Source organism: Prenolepis imparis, unplaced genomic scaffold, assembly GCF_030444845.1.
Source record: "Prenolepis imparis isolate NDT839.2.m4 unplaced genomic scaffold, iyPreImpa1.0 SCAF_1, whole genome shotgun sequence".
Classification (NCBI taxonomy): domain Eukaryota; kingdom Metazoa; phylum Arthropoda; class Insecta; order Hymenoptera; family Formicidae; genus Prenolepis; species Prenolepis imparis.
Window position 1 is genome coordinate 14,727,025 of NW_028141159.1, and position 18,279 is coordinate 14,745,303.

Sequence of the window (18,279 nt, forward strand, 5' to 3'; positions counted from 1 at the left end):
CGACGTCGCGGTGCGACTACGTCGAGTTTGTTGTTCGAGTTGAATCTCGCGAAAAATCGATGCGTCACTGAATACTAACGTAAATTCGAATATAGTAAATGTCACATTACGAACGAATTAATTACCGAATTTCGTCGATTCAGAAATGACCGAGACAGAAATCAAAGGACAGTACATTTCAATTTTTGCTACATTTGGTTATTAAAATTCACGTATGAAATTATAAAATATTTCTTAAATTCGTTAAATAACGATAAATTCTCCTGATTAATTTGGAATGTTATGATTATTTTGAAACTCATCCAGAATTAATGCGATCACCAATAATCGGTGATAAATTTTAATCGTGGAAATTATCGCTGGAATTATCCATAGCGATGGAAGATATTGTGACGTTGTCAACACTCTCCCTCTCCCCATCTTCGTACATAACGGAACCACAAGACGTTCCCCTAATGGTATAAAAACGAAGGATAGCGCTTCTCGGTTGAACGAAGGCAAACATCAATTCGCGCTGACGTTGGCGAGGCGAATCTTAGTCGAAATCGGGAATAGAATTGTCCGCCTGGTTTGAAACTTACATCATCCTTTGCGCGCGTTCTCTCCTCCTTTCGTGTTCTCTATCTTTATCTCTCTATCCATAAGGTGGTCCATTTAGACCGCATCATTTTTTTCAATGACTTCTTTCTTTCATCAATTCGGAATCGATTCTTTCGCTACAGAAATGTGGATCAATGATATCTTTGAGTTATAAGAGATTTAAAAAAAGAGAACTTCTCGCGAATTAAACTTTACAAAAACTAAATGGATAAGAAATTCTTCAGATAATTTTAAATGGAATTTACTTGAATAGAATTTTAATGAAGACACTTAGTTACGAAAAGATATGTATACTGCTAAAAATTGAGAAAATTGGAAAAGTGTGGTAAATGGTAATCTTCCTCGATCAAGAAAAATATCTAAAATATTCTAAAGTAAAGAAAGAATTTGTCATTAGAAAATAATGTTTTAAAAATAGGACACCCTGTATGTTCTTTCTTTCTACTCTCCACTATAATTCGCTAACCCTTGCTGTTTCTTTTCCTTGGCCCGATCCCAGTCCCTCGACCGATTTCCGCGTCAATTTCATTCTCTCTTCCTTCGCTACAAAGCATAATAGAACCAATATATTATTTCAATTAAAAATTTATTGAGAAATGTAGCGTGATATTTTGTAATGAAACTGTTGAGCTTTATTCATTCGGGCAATGCAAGATATAAAAGACATGAAAAATTCATAACGTAGAACGTAGATTAAAAGGCATTTTTTTAAGATATACATATATAACTATCCATATGTGTTTAAAAAGAATAAAAAAACAATCTTTTGTTTTTATTATAACATAAAAATGTTAATGGAGTTTAATGAATTCAGTTTAAATTGATATTGTGTGTAATTTTACATTCCGTTTGTTTTGCATTAATTATAAAACTGCAAATCGCGAATAAGTTAATTTCTTCCCCTCTTTCTCTAAATTTACACATAATGAAAGCTAATAAAAAACTAAAAACTTAGCGATGTAAACGTACCCTGGCAATTGCAAAATTATTACAATAGAAATATCAAGACATATCCTAGTAATTTTAATTGACAATTTGATCAAGCGTCCAAATCAAGCATCTCATTTTGCTAGATAAGCCCGCTACGCTATACGAAACTCATTAGGCTAAAGGCATTTAGAATCGCGAACGTTTACCAAAGAGCTACCCTCTATTCTAGCAATCAATCTCTAGAATCAAGTCATGTATCTCGGGTATCTCGGCACATCACGGCAGTTAATTCTGCAGTTTCGTGAATCTCGCTTCTCTCTTATCGGATCATAAATGCCCCACTCGAGGGAGAAACGCAGCGGCAGGCTGGTCGTCGTGATTTTACTGATGCTCTAAACAGGCTTCTATATCCCTGGTCAAAAAACACAGTCATTTTTCACGCTAAAGTGTAATCCGCGACATCGACCAGGAGCGAAAAGAGGAGGGCTGCGCGCCGCAATATTTTTCTTTCTGTCGTATATATTTTTGCAGCAGCTGCATATATCCGGCGCGTCCTTGTAAATTGATGATCCAGTTGTACGGGCAGTCGATCTGAGTCAGCGTATTCGCAGTTTGCCCTTTCAGAGTTTCACGCTCGTTAAAGTGCAGCCTCTCTCGCTCTCTCTCTCTCTCGTGGAATTATCGCCGCTTAACAGGTCACGATTGCTAATGCATTTATGTATGTGTACTTACGCGATTTCGCCTATCGCGAGAGCGAGATTTGCAGGATAAATAAATAATTGAAAGAGCAAACACACGCGAAAAAGAAAAAAAAACACGATCGATATTAATCCAAGGTATGTCTTGTAGTGCGCATGAAGGATCTGAGAAGCTGACACGATTATTGCAGCACGTTTACCGACCTATTCGCAGCTTTCAAATTCACGCTTGAATAGAATATTTCTTGTCTGGTCTGTCAGATATAGGATACAAAGGTCGATACCTAGCCCCGTTTCCCTAGTCTTTCTTCCATTCCCCGGCTTTCTGTTTATGGAGGAGTAAGTCCGCCAGAATTCGCAATGAGGCTCACGAATCCGGTTTAGCATTTAGTTGCGCAACTAAATACTTACTTAAGGAAACACTTTCGATCGTTTCGGCGGAATCCGTAGAATCCGACGGACTGAGAAGAATGGCGAGAACTCTATGTATATTTATATATAGCTGAATTAAATCGTATCAGATGCCCGATAAATCGCGGCCGGAAAAATTCCGCTCTGCCCTGCCGAACTTACACGCGTAAAACAAAAGCTTTTACGCATTAAATATTAACCAGAAATTACGCCGCGATGGCAAATGGCTTGAATTACTGCGAGCAATTAACTCAGACGCAGCAAAATTTGCCAGGATCCATTATTACACAACGCCAAGCGCGAGATTACGTAATCTAATGATATACGATACGGCGCGCTAACTGCTCGCGGAATTTTACGCAGCCGCAACTGTTGTTTTATAATGTACCTTTTTGCGTTCTTGTTGCCGCGCTTTATTCACCACCACAGACGCTCTCTAATTTTGGAGAATAAAATTAATTGCGGAAAGACGACTTTTGAACTACTAACAATAAACGTTTTTAACGTAAAGCAGGAGAGTAGGAAATTTCACTAGAAGCACGTTGAAAATAAAATATCTTTATAAAAGCACTCTGCAATCAACGTTGTGTATAGTACATGCATATTCCAGAAAAGGATCTATGAATAAATTAAATCATATTACATGTTTTATTATATTTAATACACCCCTGGGAAGCTACAAATAATTATAAATAAAAATTATAAAAATTTGCATTTATATCAATCATAGATTCACATTTTCCGCTCATTAGAGAAATAACATTTGACAGATTGTGAAAGAACGAGCAAGCGTTGCCGGCGTATATATTCGCGTGTGTGCTCCAAGAAAACTGCGCTGTCCAATTTCGCAAAGTGGTCGCGTCGGCAATCGTAAATTATGAAGAGAAAACGCGAAAAACAAATGCCAGTCGATGACGACCTTCGAGATGTCCGAGAAATTGATAACCAGCCCGACTCTCTCAGCCCGACAAGAAAGAAGCCGGCACTTGAGGGAAATTAAAAATGCAAATGCAGCCCCCCCCCCCCCCCCCGCCCATTGTCCGCTGGATATGAAATCACAATTTGCATCTCTTTGTTCGGCCACGAGGCGCAACTTCGTCCGGCATTATTCGCGTGCACTTACATAACTGGGTTTTACGTTCGTGCGCTGAAAACGAAGGAATAAAGCAGCGCGCGCGTCCCGGGAAAATTATTAATAATCATTCTGTATTTGGTACACACGAATTGAGTTAATCTTTAAAGCGCGTGAGTTGGTGTAAGGAGAGAAGAGGCACTCTTTCCTGGCCGTACGCAATTAGACGACATTTCAAAATTAACGCTAACAAGAGCTATTCTTAACGCTTAAATAGTCGCTGGAGATACTAATGATATCGCTCGCTTCAATAGAGTGAATAATATGAATGGGAGGCATATAGGAAATATTCCAGAATTATATTAGATTCAAAATAGAGTGACTAATTATCCAAATATCTATATTTGAATTCATAATTATCAGAATCAGAGTTCACAAAAAGAATTGTATATCGTCATTATATTAGCATATTAATAGCGTATCAAGAAATGTATGTTATATTATTTTAATAGTAGAAATATATATATATATATTTCCTTTTTTTTATAATTTATCTAATTAGATAAAAATATAAAGGTGATTTTTTTTCGACACTGACTTAGAGTGATAAAGAGAGATGAAACAAATGTGATCGTTTATCATATGACAGCAGCTGAGGTACGAGTATCTTTTTAAACTACATGGTAGAATACCAAGTGCCTTCCGGTTCTAAATGTGAAGACCGGTGCACCCGATTTTCTTGAAAACGCAAAAGAAGAACTACTGTCACACCTAAACATTTTATCCCGCTGTGACGGCGGCGTATTAACCGTGATTTGATCCTGAAAATTTTTAAAATTTAGACGCCGTATATTTCAAATCCGGAAGTTTGATATTCAGACATGGGACGTTTAACTCGGTTGCGACAGAGCCAGATCCGCTCTTCCCGTATCAAATTCAACGTGTCGCGCGCCACCGATTTAAGTGGAATGATGGACACGCTGATTTTCCTGATGAGTTCAGACGCTGTCGGTGAAATTAATTTTGCTTCATTTCGCCCGGGTTTCATTTTAACCGGGGCTTGGAAATTCATTGGAAAAACAAACGTCATGATAAACGAGAAATGAAAAAGAAAACGGAAGAGCGGAAAAAAAAACGACATGGCAGCAATATAGAGCGACGGCGATGACAGGACGAATCACGGACCGTGCCAACTGCAAATCAATCAACGGTTCTTTTTACTTGTATCGCATCTCGTAGATATTTATGTATATATTTATAATTTACATTAATATATATATATATATATATATATATATATATATATATATATAATATGCGCGTGCATAGAGTAATTTGTAAGATTGAAAGAACTCAATCTCTCTTGTAACATATCAGCAGAAAATTTCCAATATTCTCTTTGTAAACAAATATATCCTCTTTAATCATTAAGGCCAGGCTAGCTCTATTAGGAGAGATTATTCAATCGCATCAATGTAAAATTACGCAATCCAGATTACTCTTAACGAACGTAACACAATCGTGTACTCTTCAAGTGCGATTGTCAAGCGCAGCGTGCACAACGAAAAGAGAATATGTAATAAAATCGCAACGCGTATATTTCTATGTTATACGCACGGAATATTATGCATATCATATATATGCAACTAACTAATGAACTTTACCGTACTCGTTGTTTTCGCAATTTTTCACTGGCTCTCTAGACTAATTAATATGTCGTGAAGTAATTCTCGCAGCTTTTTAATAGTCGACCTACATTCAATACACTCAAACTACCGGCAGAACAATGTGTCATAAAACCACATGGCCAGAGTTTCGCATTCCTCAGCTAAATATCTACGGTATGCTAAATGCATACCGTTCGCGATTTACGTACTCCGACGCAAACGACGCAGCATTTTTACGAATTTAAATCAGCAATTTTTAATATAAATAAACGAATAAACTTTTTAGAGAGAGAGACAAATATTCGTCCGACATTCTCTGACTGTTTTATTCTATATAGTCAAAAAATATATAGAAAATATTCGTGCATTGCAGATGAATTGGAGAGCGTGTTTTCTAAATATTTATCGTAAACGAAACATGTTCGCGACATACTAGCTAAAAATTTATTATTCGAACAAGATAGCGACATATACGCGTGTCAAACCTGCGTGTGCGGAAGCTCCGTTTTGTTGAGATAAAAAAAAAGCAATACTTTGAATGGGCAATTTGAAAAATATAAGTGTCCTGTCATCCACAGCACATACGTCACGAAATTGAAACGCTTCTCGAGCGTTTACGTTTTTACAATTACATAGAATCCCGAAAATTCAGTTAGTTAATGAAAACATTTCTCACCCGTCACGCGTCGCGCTTAAACATTTCATCAATTCCCCGAAACACACGTGACAGGACAGAATAATAATTCGTACACTCTTCGCGTCGCCCTTTGAAACTTGTATATACTCATGTACGTTTTCGCGACCTCACATAGACCTACATATAAACTAATTCTTTTTTTCATTCCATAAGATCGTATTACTCGCCACATTTACTCGCAATATTTGATATCGCCAAAAGATATATAAAAGACGAAAGTATGTATCGCTCACGCGATACACAAACGACGAAAAGCGCGATTTTGTGCTCCAGCCTGGCTTTTATTCGGGCAAAGAGAGAAAGAAAGGTGTTACACGCGTTCTATCGAGTGCTCTGTATACGAATAGATCAATAATGTAGGTTACACGAGCCAAGGCTAAAAGTTACGAGCCGTCGCGCATCTGGCGTGTTATGAATGGCTTCAAACTCGCCGGCTTCGGCTAAAAATCCGAGGGATGAAGATCGGAAGAGGGAGGACGCGAAGGAAAAAGAATTCGCCGATATATATACAGGGAATGCCTCTGTGCTGCCGTGGCAAGGCGCGCCGTGCCGCCTTCGAGATCTCACAGCTAATTCGAACGTAAAATTAGACTTTCAAGTCGACTTCTCAGGTACTCACCGTAAAGCGTTACAAGCCTCGCCGCGGCTGCAGTCGGGCCGAGATTAAAACTTTCTCGAGTTTCTAGAGAGGCCGAACCGGGTGTCTCTCTCTCTCAGCATCTCGCGCGCGCGAAACCCTGTGCTGTCCGCGCTCGTTAAAAGTTTTCCCCCGGGGAAAGCTACGGTGGTGTGTCTTAACGCATATAAATGGATCCGCGTCTCTCCGAATGAGGTATCTTAATAACGAATCACGGTCATTTGTATCAGTCAGACTTTTTTTCACCCGCCTGGTTGTTTAGGGGCGATGTCGCCGCTTCTTAGTATTCCGCTCGCAAACTTGTCGATATCGAGGAAAAAGCTCGGAAACGCGGAAGATTCTCTACTCTCTGCTCTTTGCAGGAATACAGGATCTAAACACGGAGATTTATCATATACGAGAGAGAGAGAGAGAGCGAGTTTATTTACATAATTATAATTAACTTATTAATGATAGCTTATACTCTCTAAGCGTATTAGCGCAACGCATGCTTGTGAATTGTGAATATGGGAGAAGCTCTTCCTTTGATGAATCGAAAATTACTCGACGCTCTCGCGGAACATCGAAGCCGCACACGTGAGCTCATTTTGCGTGACTACAAAGTTTATTTATGCTCTCGTTGCAAAGTGAACCGAACAGATAGCGTGCACGTGATAAAGCAGTCGGACAAGCGCATTTAATCGCCAACGTTTCGCTCCGATATCGCAGAATCAGCTTTAGCAGTGTGAGATATTCGAGATATTGATAGCCGCGCGCGAGTGTTTCATCAAAATTCGTGAGAGAGAAACGGCAGGGAAAAATGCATCGATAAGAAATCTGTATTTTTTCCCGAAAGAGCAATTATCGCTTTCCAATTCCCATGAATATGAGAATGTTTTATTGGAGAAACAATTAATTCAAGGCAATTTTGCCACATTCTTTTTATGCTTTTAACAAGCTGTAACACCTGTTAATCCTAATAAGAAAATAATAAAACTAGTCCAGAATAGTTTCTCTGTTGTATCTTAATCTTTAGCAAAATTATTTGGTCTCAATACTACACCTTTTATATCAGAAATACATCTCTAAAATATTGCAGAAAAGAATAATTTATTATTATTTTAATAATGCAAAAAAAATAGTTTTCACTCTCTATCATCAAAAAATCAGATCATTAGAAATAAATTGATCAAGATAAATGTACGTTGGTTGATCACAAAAGAGAGAAGTGTAAATGCACGTGAATGTATAAGTGTGCACGTGTATGTAATACATATACTAGGTAATTACTTAAGGTATTACGCTCTGCCAACAATGCGACAGCGTCGTCGAAATCTTGGAAAGAGAAATGGTTATTGGGGAAACGTTAGCGCGCTCTAGGGCTATGTAATACACTCGGTTCTCCGCGAGAAGAGATGTTTACCAAACGGCAGTGAAATATTGCGTCTAGCGGGGATAGAGTGCGCGGAATCGACGGCGCGGGCCGATGGACCTAAGCCGCCACTTCCTTGGTTTCGACAATATTGGTTTTCGGACTTTCTCGAATCCGGACTTTCCCGAGCAAACAAATCTCCGCCGGCCACGACCGCGCGCTATTTTTTTTAAGCGAAACGTCGATATACTTATTGGAAAACGGTACGGTGGATTTCGGATTTCCGCAAGACATTTACAACCCAAGAAATATAAAAACAAAAGTATCTTTAATCCACGAAAATATTAAATAAATTAATTGAAAATACTTTTCGAGGAGAATGATACAGTCAAATTTGACGCAATGCGTTTGAATGATAAATTCGATATAACGTCGTATAGCAAATATAAGAACCGCTGGACAAACTTTACAATAATCGTTTTTTAAAAACGATCCTCTGAAAATATCCTATTTGAAAATTTGATAAAACGCTTACGAATCTCTTTTCCGAAATTACTTCCTTAACTACGTGCGCATAATTCTTTTGAATCGAGAAAGAAAACAGTTATATGACCGAAAAGATATATTGCACCATCGGGCAGGATTTTAAGGTCCTTGTAAGAACTCACTTCGAAATCTATGTCCAATCTTTATCCCAGTCGTTACCATCAAAATGTCGCGGTCAACAATGAAGAGGATGAGTCAATAAAGTGGGAGAACAAAGAGATGGTAACAAAGGACTTTCTTGAAAGACAAATAACTTTGGTAATGAAATAGCGGCTCGTAACGTGAAGAGCTATCCACAAAGAATTCGCGTGTACTTAAATTGGCGAGAGAGGAACGCGGGACAAAAGAGTAAAAGTAGATATTGGATGTAGTTGAGAGCACACAGAACGCAAATATCATCATTTTAAAGATGTGCTGTACTAAGCGCGACATATGAATCGAAAATGTTACGTATGGAAAGAGTAAAACAATATATATATATATATTGTTTTACAATAAAGTTTATATACATATTTCGATAATTTCGTCTCTTTCTAGAGGACCTGTTTCTTATTTTTCGTACAAGCCGTGTGTAAAATAAATAACAGAAAGTATCGCTATTGAAAATTCTTTTTAGATATTCTTTCATACGGAGAGATTGTCACGACCCTGTACCTCGATTAAAATAAATTGAATCGATTGAATCAACGAGCGGGTGGACAATTTGCGTAGACAATGCAATTGGCGAGACAAAAGCGCGTTGAGAAAGAAACGAAATCGCGACGCAGGCATGTTATTAAAAGCGAAACGATATGGTATTCCTGAATTTCCATTGAATCAAACGTGTAATTTTTATTCCTTTTACGTAAATCCGCCAGTCGAGTGTCCACATTGTCGTTCGTTGAAACAGAACGAGGACGGAAATTATTCTATCAATGTGCTATTCTTTCGCAAACTCTTTCTCTTCCACGATATTCTCAATTTTCATATTTCCCTTGTCAAGCTCAATCCACATTCAATTGCAACAATATATAATAATAATTTCATACCTTTTGCCCAAATCTAATTAATCAGTTATAGTCGATTGTCAATATCTTTTCTGTTAAAATAAGTATAAAAACATTTGATCGTAAATTCATATAACAAACTCATTTATTTCTTCTTGATAGGAACAACTATAAAAATTCATAAAAATTCAAAACACATATCAAATAAATATAAATAGTACATTAAGTTCATAAATAAATCTGCATCGGAATGACAATCTTAAATCAATCCTATAATTTAGGTAAAAAAATAATGAAGAGGGAAGATAAATCTTACGATAATACAATCGATGCCAAGACGCTGGTTCTCCGCGCGATATATACGTTTCTAGTCGCGACAATTACCACCGTTATCGCGACATAAACAACGGCTTTACGGTCGAAGTGCGAGAACAATACCATATTCGATTTAATGGGACGTATATCATTGTGTCGAGACCCATTAGAGCGATCGATACATGCGCCTCGAATCGCTGATAAATATTTCCGACAAGTGCTCAAATTGCTTGGACAATTCGTCGAGGCGTATGTCGCTATATTCTGAAAAATTTCAGCTGACAGTGGAAAATGAACCGATCGGGAAGACAAACGAGAATGGAAAATCTTTTCATGGGATACTAGTAAAGAATATATAAGAGAGAGAAAGAGACTGCTTCAATCATTGCGCTTAAGTTTTATCGCGAGGACTCGTGCCGCATCGAACATCGAGAGAACGACTTTCGCCTCCTTAAACTTAAACTACACTCCTTCCGCCGTTACAAGTCGAGTAAAGGTGTTTATAGCGTTTAGCAGCAGATGCTGCGCTAGTAACAGCTTGCAAATGAAAACAATTCCGTTTTCGCTTCTCGGCCTACCTTTATATGTACACCCTTGCGAAAATGCCCTTTATAACGCGAATCGCGCGCATAATCCCTTTTATTTACCATAGCCTCGCCCGCAATTACGATGGCTCTCGCATGCTCTTTTAGCTCCCTCTCTTTTCCTCGTCATCCTCTCCACCGCTGCTTCTCTATCTCATTAGCTTTTCTCTTGCATTACCTTCTTCCTCCGCGTGTACAAATTTAAACCGTCGCCGATTAACTCCGCGTATAAGGCCGCTGAGGTCATTATCGTGTCGTGCTCTTCGTCGGAAAATTGTTTCACGATCGTCGCGCTAAAACGATACGGTGCTTCCGCGCGACGCTCGATGAGATAAGAACTCAATTAAGCGAAATCACTCGGCGACGAGTATTGATATTATAATGTAAAAGCGCGCGTTGTGGAATATATTTTTAAATATTTTAAGAACTTTAATGGCAGCTGGTCGGAGCGTATATAATTAAAAACGCATTGTGTCGCTTCTAATTTGCATCCGTAGTTGCAAAAGAAAATCTCTGCGACTGTTGCATAACATCAGCTGAGAACCAAATCCTTTTTGCCATACAACTAATTGCTTTATAAGGCGCGAGCGCGAGTCTCTTTATTTTTTAGCACATTCGCCATAATACGCGGGATATAATGTAAGATAATGTAGAAGAGACGTTAAAAGCATGTTGTAATATGCAGCAAAATATGTGATATTATAACTAGTTTCCTTATCGATCGTGGGGTATAGGTCCAACGAAATTTATCGTAAGTTTATCCGCTAATTTATCGTGGTCCGCACGATTTTATGTTACGCGCCACTTAAAAATATCGATGCTATTTTATTATCGGGAGTAGGATATTTCATTCGAATATAATTAGATGCGTATCAGAAACTGTATCGTTCGTGTTTTATGCAAATGCGCAAATAAATCGGCCATTTGTTTCCGTATTTTAGTAAAAGCGTCCGCGAAACACCGCGTAATTCGCATTGTAATTGCACAATGAGTGCGTAGCATTTCGCAAACTAATCCACCTCGGTTTTCTCGCAGACAGCCAACGAAAGAAAGTGATATTTTTATGCGCAATTGCCTTTTTTTATTTAAAAAAAGCTTTAAAACCGAGAGAATAAACCGCTGAGACTACGAACTAAATAATGAAGAGGTGCAAAACACATTTAAATCTTCCCTTAAACCGAGTTTAACTAGTTAGACTAACTTTCGCGAAATAAACTCTTAAAGGCGGTTCCCCCCTTTCTTTTTTGGCCTCGCCAAGTAGGTGCATATCTCATAGAACGCAGCATATTTCCGGCGATAATATTTTACCGAGAATTCCGAAAATACGCTTCTCCGGGTAAAGTGGCTCGAAAGCAATCGCAAAATGTCGACTGGTACTTCGCGGTATACGAAACAAAAAAAAGTAATAAAAACTTGGAGGAATGTTTAATGACTCCTAGTACTAGCTTGGTATTCGTTTAATTTGTTCGAAACTTTCGTTAAGTGTTTAATTAGTTAACTTTACGTACTGAGCAGGCAGGTATACGCAAACACTTAGAAGGTAAATTACAGATCAAGCCCATTCCATAACTTTCCAGCATCTCTGCGAATAGGTGCATATCTCTATATTGTATCGCCATGTGTACTAAATAAAAGACTAAATAAAAATCTCCTAAATTTTTTATTTCTTTTTATCTAACACATTTTCGAAATTCATCTTTCGCGCGAATTGAGTAATCACTTTAATGACAACAGTTATTTTATAAATGTCGGAAAGTATGGAAAATAAATCTGTATTATATAAAATAATTTACATTATTAATAATCAAAATAATTAAAATTATATATATGAATTTAAAGCGAAATTCTAATAAATTTCGCAATTAATCATAATTCAACCCTAGTTTGATTTCTTTTGTTGCAATCGACACGTTACACATTAATGTAGAATACATTCGCGCACAAAGGATTACACAAAGTAATATATCGATTAATTAACTTTTTAACTGCACACACCTCCTGCTTTGTAATCCTTTGTCATTTAACTTTACGCTCTCACTTTATATCAAAAGGAGCTTTATATACTACTATCTATAGTGAAACTTTGTTATGCTTCGTATATAGCGTTTACGTGAACCGCATTACCGCACTGGATAGTTATTATCCAGTTATTATAACAAGAATAACTTAAATAAAAACTCATTAAGGTTAAACAGTTTGAATATAATATATGTTTTTATTCTATTGCATTTATATTTAATAAAATAAGCAATTAATTTAAAGTTTGATAATAATTCTGTGATATAAAATAATACTATAAAAATAAATAACAAAAAATTTACACGCTCAAGTAAAATAATTAATATTAAAATTAATGTCAATATTAAAGCTAACTACACATTTTCAGATCGTTTACACTTATATCTTACGATATTCGATGCAGCTGCCGCGGACCTAACTTTTCACAATCCATATACGCGTTTTATCCAGTCACGCTCCGCATTCGTACCGCGTCGAGTATTGTCAGCCCTAAACGTCAACCCCATTGTCTCAAAACTCATTTATCTTGAAAAGCCATCGCAGACGACAATACCTGCTCGAGAACGAGGCAGGTAATAGAAAAGTGAGTAGGAGGTCGCGGTATTATATGGAGATCCGTTATCTAGCCTCAATAAAACAAATCCGGACGCGTCCGTCAATGCGGCATTCTCAACATCGCTCGATTGTAAGCTACGTGCAAACCTAGCTCCAAGCTTGACAATATAAGACATATGTCTGTTTTTCATCGTCTAGACTCACACGAATCCTTGCCTATAATCGAAATGTAGGTCCTGTATTCTCTCCTATAAGACTTGTAATTATATTTACAGGCAAAAAAACATTGTAAATCGAACGTATCTCTTGTGAAATATTATAATTTATAATTTTAGTATTAGAAAAAAATATTTGAAAATATTTAAACTCAAGTTTATTAAGTAATCTAGATTTGTGTCCTATAAAAGAAAAGTTGTTCCAAGAAAAATTTAAATTTTTCTTTTGCATTATTGATAAACTTCTTAATGTAATAAATTATTGTCACAACTTTTATTAAAATAATAATGATACTGATCTCTATATTTTGATGTATTTTCATGAAAATATTCCTTTCTCTCTAAATGTCTGTTTGTAAAGCTACGCGACTGGGGAAAAATTTTTGATGTTTTATTTTATTTAAATATATTAAAATATATTTGTATAATTTTAAAATATATTAAAAGTTTTACATTTTGGATGTGATTAATGTTACTGTTTAAAATAGGATGTGCGCATTCATGTCGATTCATGTCGTTTGTGGGTGTTCGGGATCATTTCAGTTATATGTGTGTGTATCAGTGACAGTAGTAGGGCTCAAGCACGAGCGCGCCTCGAGGGGAGTCAAGGAAGTCAAGAACATCGCAAATTGCCGACGTGCAACTCTTGGAAACTGGATTCGCTCTCTCCCTCGAGGTGCAACGCATCCGCAGCTAAAATAACAAGCAGCGAGTTAATACGTTAAATAACTTCCGCGATTCCCCGCCGTGACAGCGGCATGGTGTCGTCCAATTTTGTGATGGAACCGGGCGCTGCTCTACTACCCTGTCTGGATTAGATCGTGTCACATCCGCTCCGCGAACTTGCTATAACATCTGCCGCTACTCGTTTGCTTCTTCGATCGATAAACAGTATTAGACGATGGAAACGTTATGTTTACACGACGCAGCAGCGTTCTCCAAGCTTTTTTCTTAATCGCGAGAATCTTATACAATGCAAATGTCAAATTTCTTTGAAAGAAAAATTTAACGGTTAATTCAGAATTTAGATCCAATTCTTTAGTATAGATTAATGATGTTGCAATAATATTTTACTACGAAATAAATAATGTTTTTATTACATTATACAGATCTGCGAAAAAATTTACAATCTGGCAAGAAAGATAATGTTTATCAATGAGTAGAATATGAGCAGGATTTGCTGAAAATCTTTTGAAATATGAAACTATTACTTTTACTCTAACGAAAGATTCGATTATTTCGAGTTTGAGTGAATTGTCGTCCTGCTTTTTAATTACAAGCAATAATCAAATTTTTTCTGGAGTTTTGTTCTACGATGGAGAAAAACTACTTATCGAGGAGTCAAGAATCGAGTTCATTAAAGTTGAACAACAATTAATGTTAGACAGATACTTTGCAATTTAATTTCCGGCGAATCTAGGTCGAACAAAATTTCTAAAACGCGAACTTATTGAATAACCAGTGCATAAAGGATCGAGATCAATAATCTCATCTATTTGGTCGAATTTTATAAGATTTCTCCTCCGAGGAAACTTGCTACCAAATAGGATAGCATTAATCAGCCAGTACTTCCGCGAGGAAGTCACTGTCTCCACATACAATAAACACCTACACCAAATTTGCATATTGCATAGCATCTCCTAATTGATAGTACTAACCGTATCGTCTGTAAGAGTTTGTGTACGTGATTTGGTTGAAAGATTGTTTTAACACTTTAAGTAATATATAACACAGATACACTTACGAACAAAGCTATAACTTATATCATTCAAATAATAAATTAAAACGATAGCTAAAATAAATTTTTTTTATAATTTGCAATATTTACACCTCATATAGAATATATACAAATGTGTGTGTGTGGGTGTATGTGTGTGTGTGGGACTTTAATTACGATATTTTTCATATAAAATTAGAATGGATATTTTCTGGATTTGAATATATGGAGCATATCGATCAATTGGTAATTTAATCAATAAAAATTTAGAAAAAAATTAATTTCTTATAGTATACATGTTACACGCTGTTTGTATTAGGAAGAAATGCGCAGTCAATAATCAGTACTGACAAATCCTATGATTAATTACCCCAATGAGATATCAATGTGGTGGCATGCAAGCAATGCAAAATAAGAAGGGTTTCAGCATCGTTTGTATCATTAGATCAGGAATATATATCGTCACGTTGCACCTAAGCCAAGCTAAGCTGTTGACAGCGATTAATTACGCAAATGCGATGTTAATTAAAACGGAAATTAGTACCAACCGTGATACGCGTTCCGTCGGCTTAGTCTCTAAGCAAGCACGCGTGTTAACAGTCATCCGATATAATGATCAATATCCTATTTTTTTATTTCCAAATGTAGAATGTTTGCTACCGATTCGGGCAACATCAGCAAATGTGACAGAGTCGAGCAAAAAGAGTTAAAAAACATTCAATTGCGAATACAACAGGATAAAAGCTACGATTTAAACTCAGCACGACCTCGTTTCAATTCGAGGTTTTTTGGGTATGCTTTACAGGTGTCGCTGAAAATTTACCGTTACGTTACGCAACGCACGTTGTACGCAATCAGTAAACAAATAGCGCAGATATTCTATCGAGATGAATCATAATTGCATACTTTCTGTCATAATTAGAACAATAATCGATCTATGAAAGTAAAAAATAACTTTATGAAAAATTAAGAAAATATTGTACAACATGTAAAATATTTAATTACATAATTGTACAATATTATAAATGATAATAATTATATAATTTTCATTATTTACTTTTACGTAATTATTATTGTTATTATTTAACGGAGTATTAATCTGGCGATCAATTATTGATAGATATATTTTTTATATTCTCTTACAAAAGAAATATTGTTCATCAATATTTATTTCTTTCTAAAAAAGGCATGTTATTTGATTCTCGCAAATATTGTTGCCTCTTTTCCGCGATGCTGATTGGCTGTCGCGTTGTGCGTTATATTATATTCGTAGTATCGAGAGGCTGTCATCGCGAGGGTTAGTGTAGTTAAATAATATGTTATAATACTTTAAACTCGATTAATATTTTTGACAATTATCAGCTGATTTTTGTCAAAAAATATTAATCGCGGATAAAGTATTATAACATATTATTTACAACATATTACTATTTTAATATTTTTAACATATTATTTTAAAATTTAATTAGCAAATTAACGCTTCATTAATATTTTTATTTTTAGCTGATTAAAGCGTTAATTTGCTAATTAAATTTTAAAATAATAATTTGTTAAAAATATTAAAACAGTAATATGTTGTAAATAATATGTGTTATAATATACCTCATCCGCGATTAATATTTTTTGACAGAAATCAGCTGATAACTATCAAAAATATTAATCAAGTTTAAAGTATTATAACATATTATCTAAAACATATTATTTTATTTTATTTTATTTTGAACAAACTGTTAAACTACTAACCCTTGTAATGACAGCTTCTCGATGCTACGAATATAACATAACGCACAAGGCGAATCGAAATAGTCAATCAGCATCGCGGAAAAGATGCAACAATACTTGCGAGAATCGACTTACAATTAACATGCCTTTTTTAAAAAAGATGTTATAATATTTTAAATTCGATTAATATTTTTGACAATATATCAGCTGATTTTTGTCAAAAAAATTAATCGCGGATAAGATATTATAACATATTACTATTTTAATATTTTCAACATACATATATTATATACATCCCCATTACCACTGTTATAAAATAAACAATTTCTCACTCACCGATACGTGCAATAGCGGAGTTGTAGTACAGCACATTGATCTGAAAACAAAATATTCAAATTATGTATATACATACATATATATGCGTACATATGTGTACATATGTGTGTGTCGAATATCTCATAAACAATACAGTTTAAAAAAAATGTTTTTATTTTGCATACCTCACAGTTGCCTCGCTGTCGCCCGATGCCTCCCCGGGCCTCCTCCTCCTCTCTTGGTCCATGGTAGCACTCACGACACTTGCGAAAATACGAATAATTACGATCGCCCGATACTTTACACGGCACTCCCGACACGCGAAACATTACACGGCACTCCAGACGCGCGATACTTTACACAGTACTCCCGACACGACGCGTTAATCGCACTATGTATCTCAATGCTACCTGTAACAAATAAAATACATACATATATTAGAATAATCTCATTATTTCACAATTATAACATACACAATATAAATATAAATATGTAAGCTAGAATATATTAATTAGCAAATTTTCGCTTTATTAATATTTTTTGACAGAAATCAGCTGATTAAAGCGTCAATTTGCTAATTAATTTTTAAAATAATATATTATAAAAATTAAAATAATAATGTGTTTTAAATAATATGTTATAATATTTTTGACAGTTATCAGCTGATTTCTGTCAAAAAATATTAATCAAAAATAAGGTTTTACAACATATTATTATTTAACTTTTTCATTATTATTTTAAAATTTAATTAGCAAATTAACGCTTTAATCAGCTGGTTTCTGTTAAAAAATATTAATCGAGTTTAAACAAACTTTATATTATTTTTTTAAAAATATTCTTTTTAATATAAAATCGAAGAATAACGCGCGCGTAGCACGCTTGTGTTGTTCTAGTACAAACAAAAAATGTATGTTAAATTAATTTGAATACTCTTTAATTCTCTAATTGACTATTATCTTAATTAGAATAATGCAAAAAAATTATACAAGAAAATTATGAATTATATATGTATATATGTAATATATATATATATATATATATATATATATATTATCGGCTTATTATTAGTAATAATATTTATATATTTTATAAGTTAATAGACAAGCTCAATTCAGTTGCACATATTTGCCAGATTTCCGACGTTACAGATATTATTCTATTATCAGTTTCCGATAACTATAAGTAGTCAATGAATGCATAATTCATCTCAATATTTATAATTCAAATGTTATAAAGAAAGAA

The 18,279-nt window shown here is 35.3% G+C and overlaps 1 long non-coding RNA gene across 1 annotated transcript in view; it reads right to left on the reverse strand.

Moving 5' to 3' along the window:
* The window catches only part of LOC145933071 (uncharacterized), a 39,192-nt gene extending 21,826 nt beyond the window's left edge, over positions 1–17,366 (reverse strand). Inside the window, exons 1-2 of the long non-coding RNA XR_014424837.1 lie at positions 17,223–17,366; positions 17,059–17,098 (exon numbers count right to left, since the gene is read on the reverse strand). This is a non-coding gene — a long non-coding RNA (uncharacterized LOC145933071). The remainder of the gene's footprint in view (positions 1–17,058; positions 17,099–17,222) is intronic.
* Between the last annotated feature and the right edge of the window lie 913 nt (positions 17,367–18,279).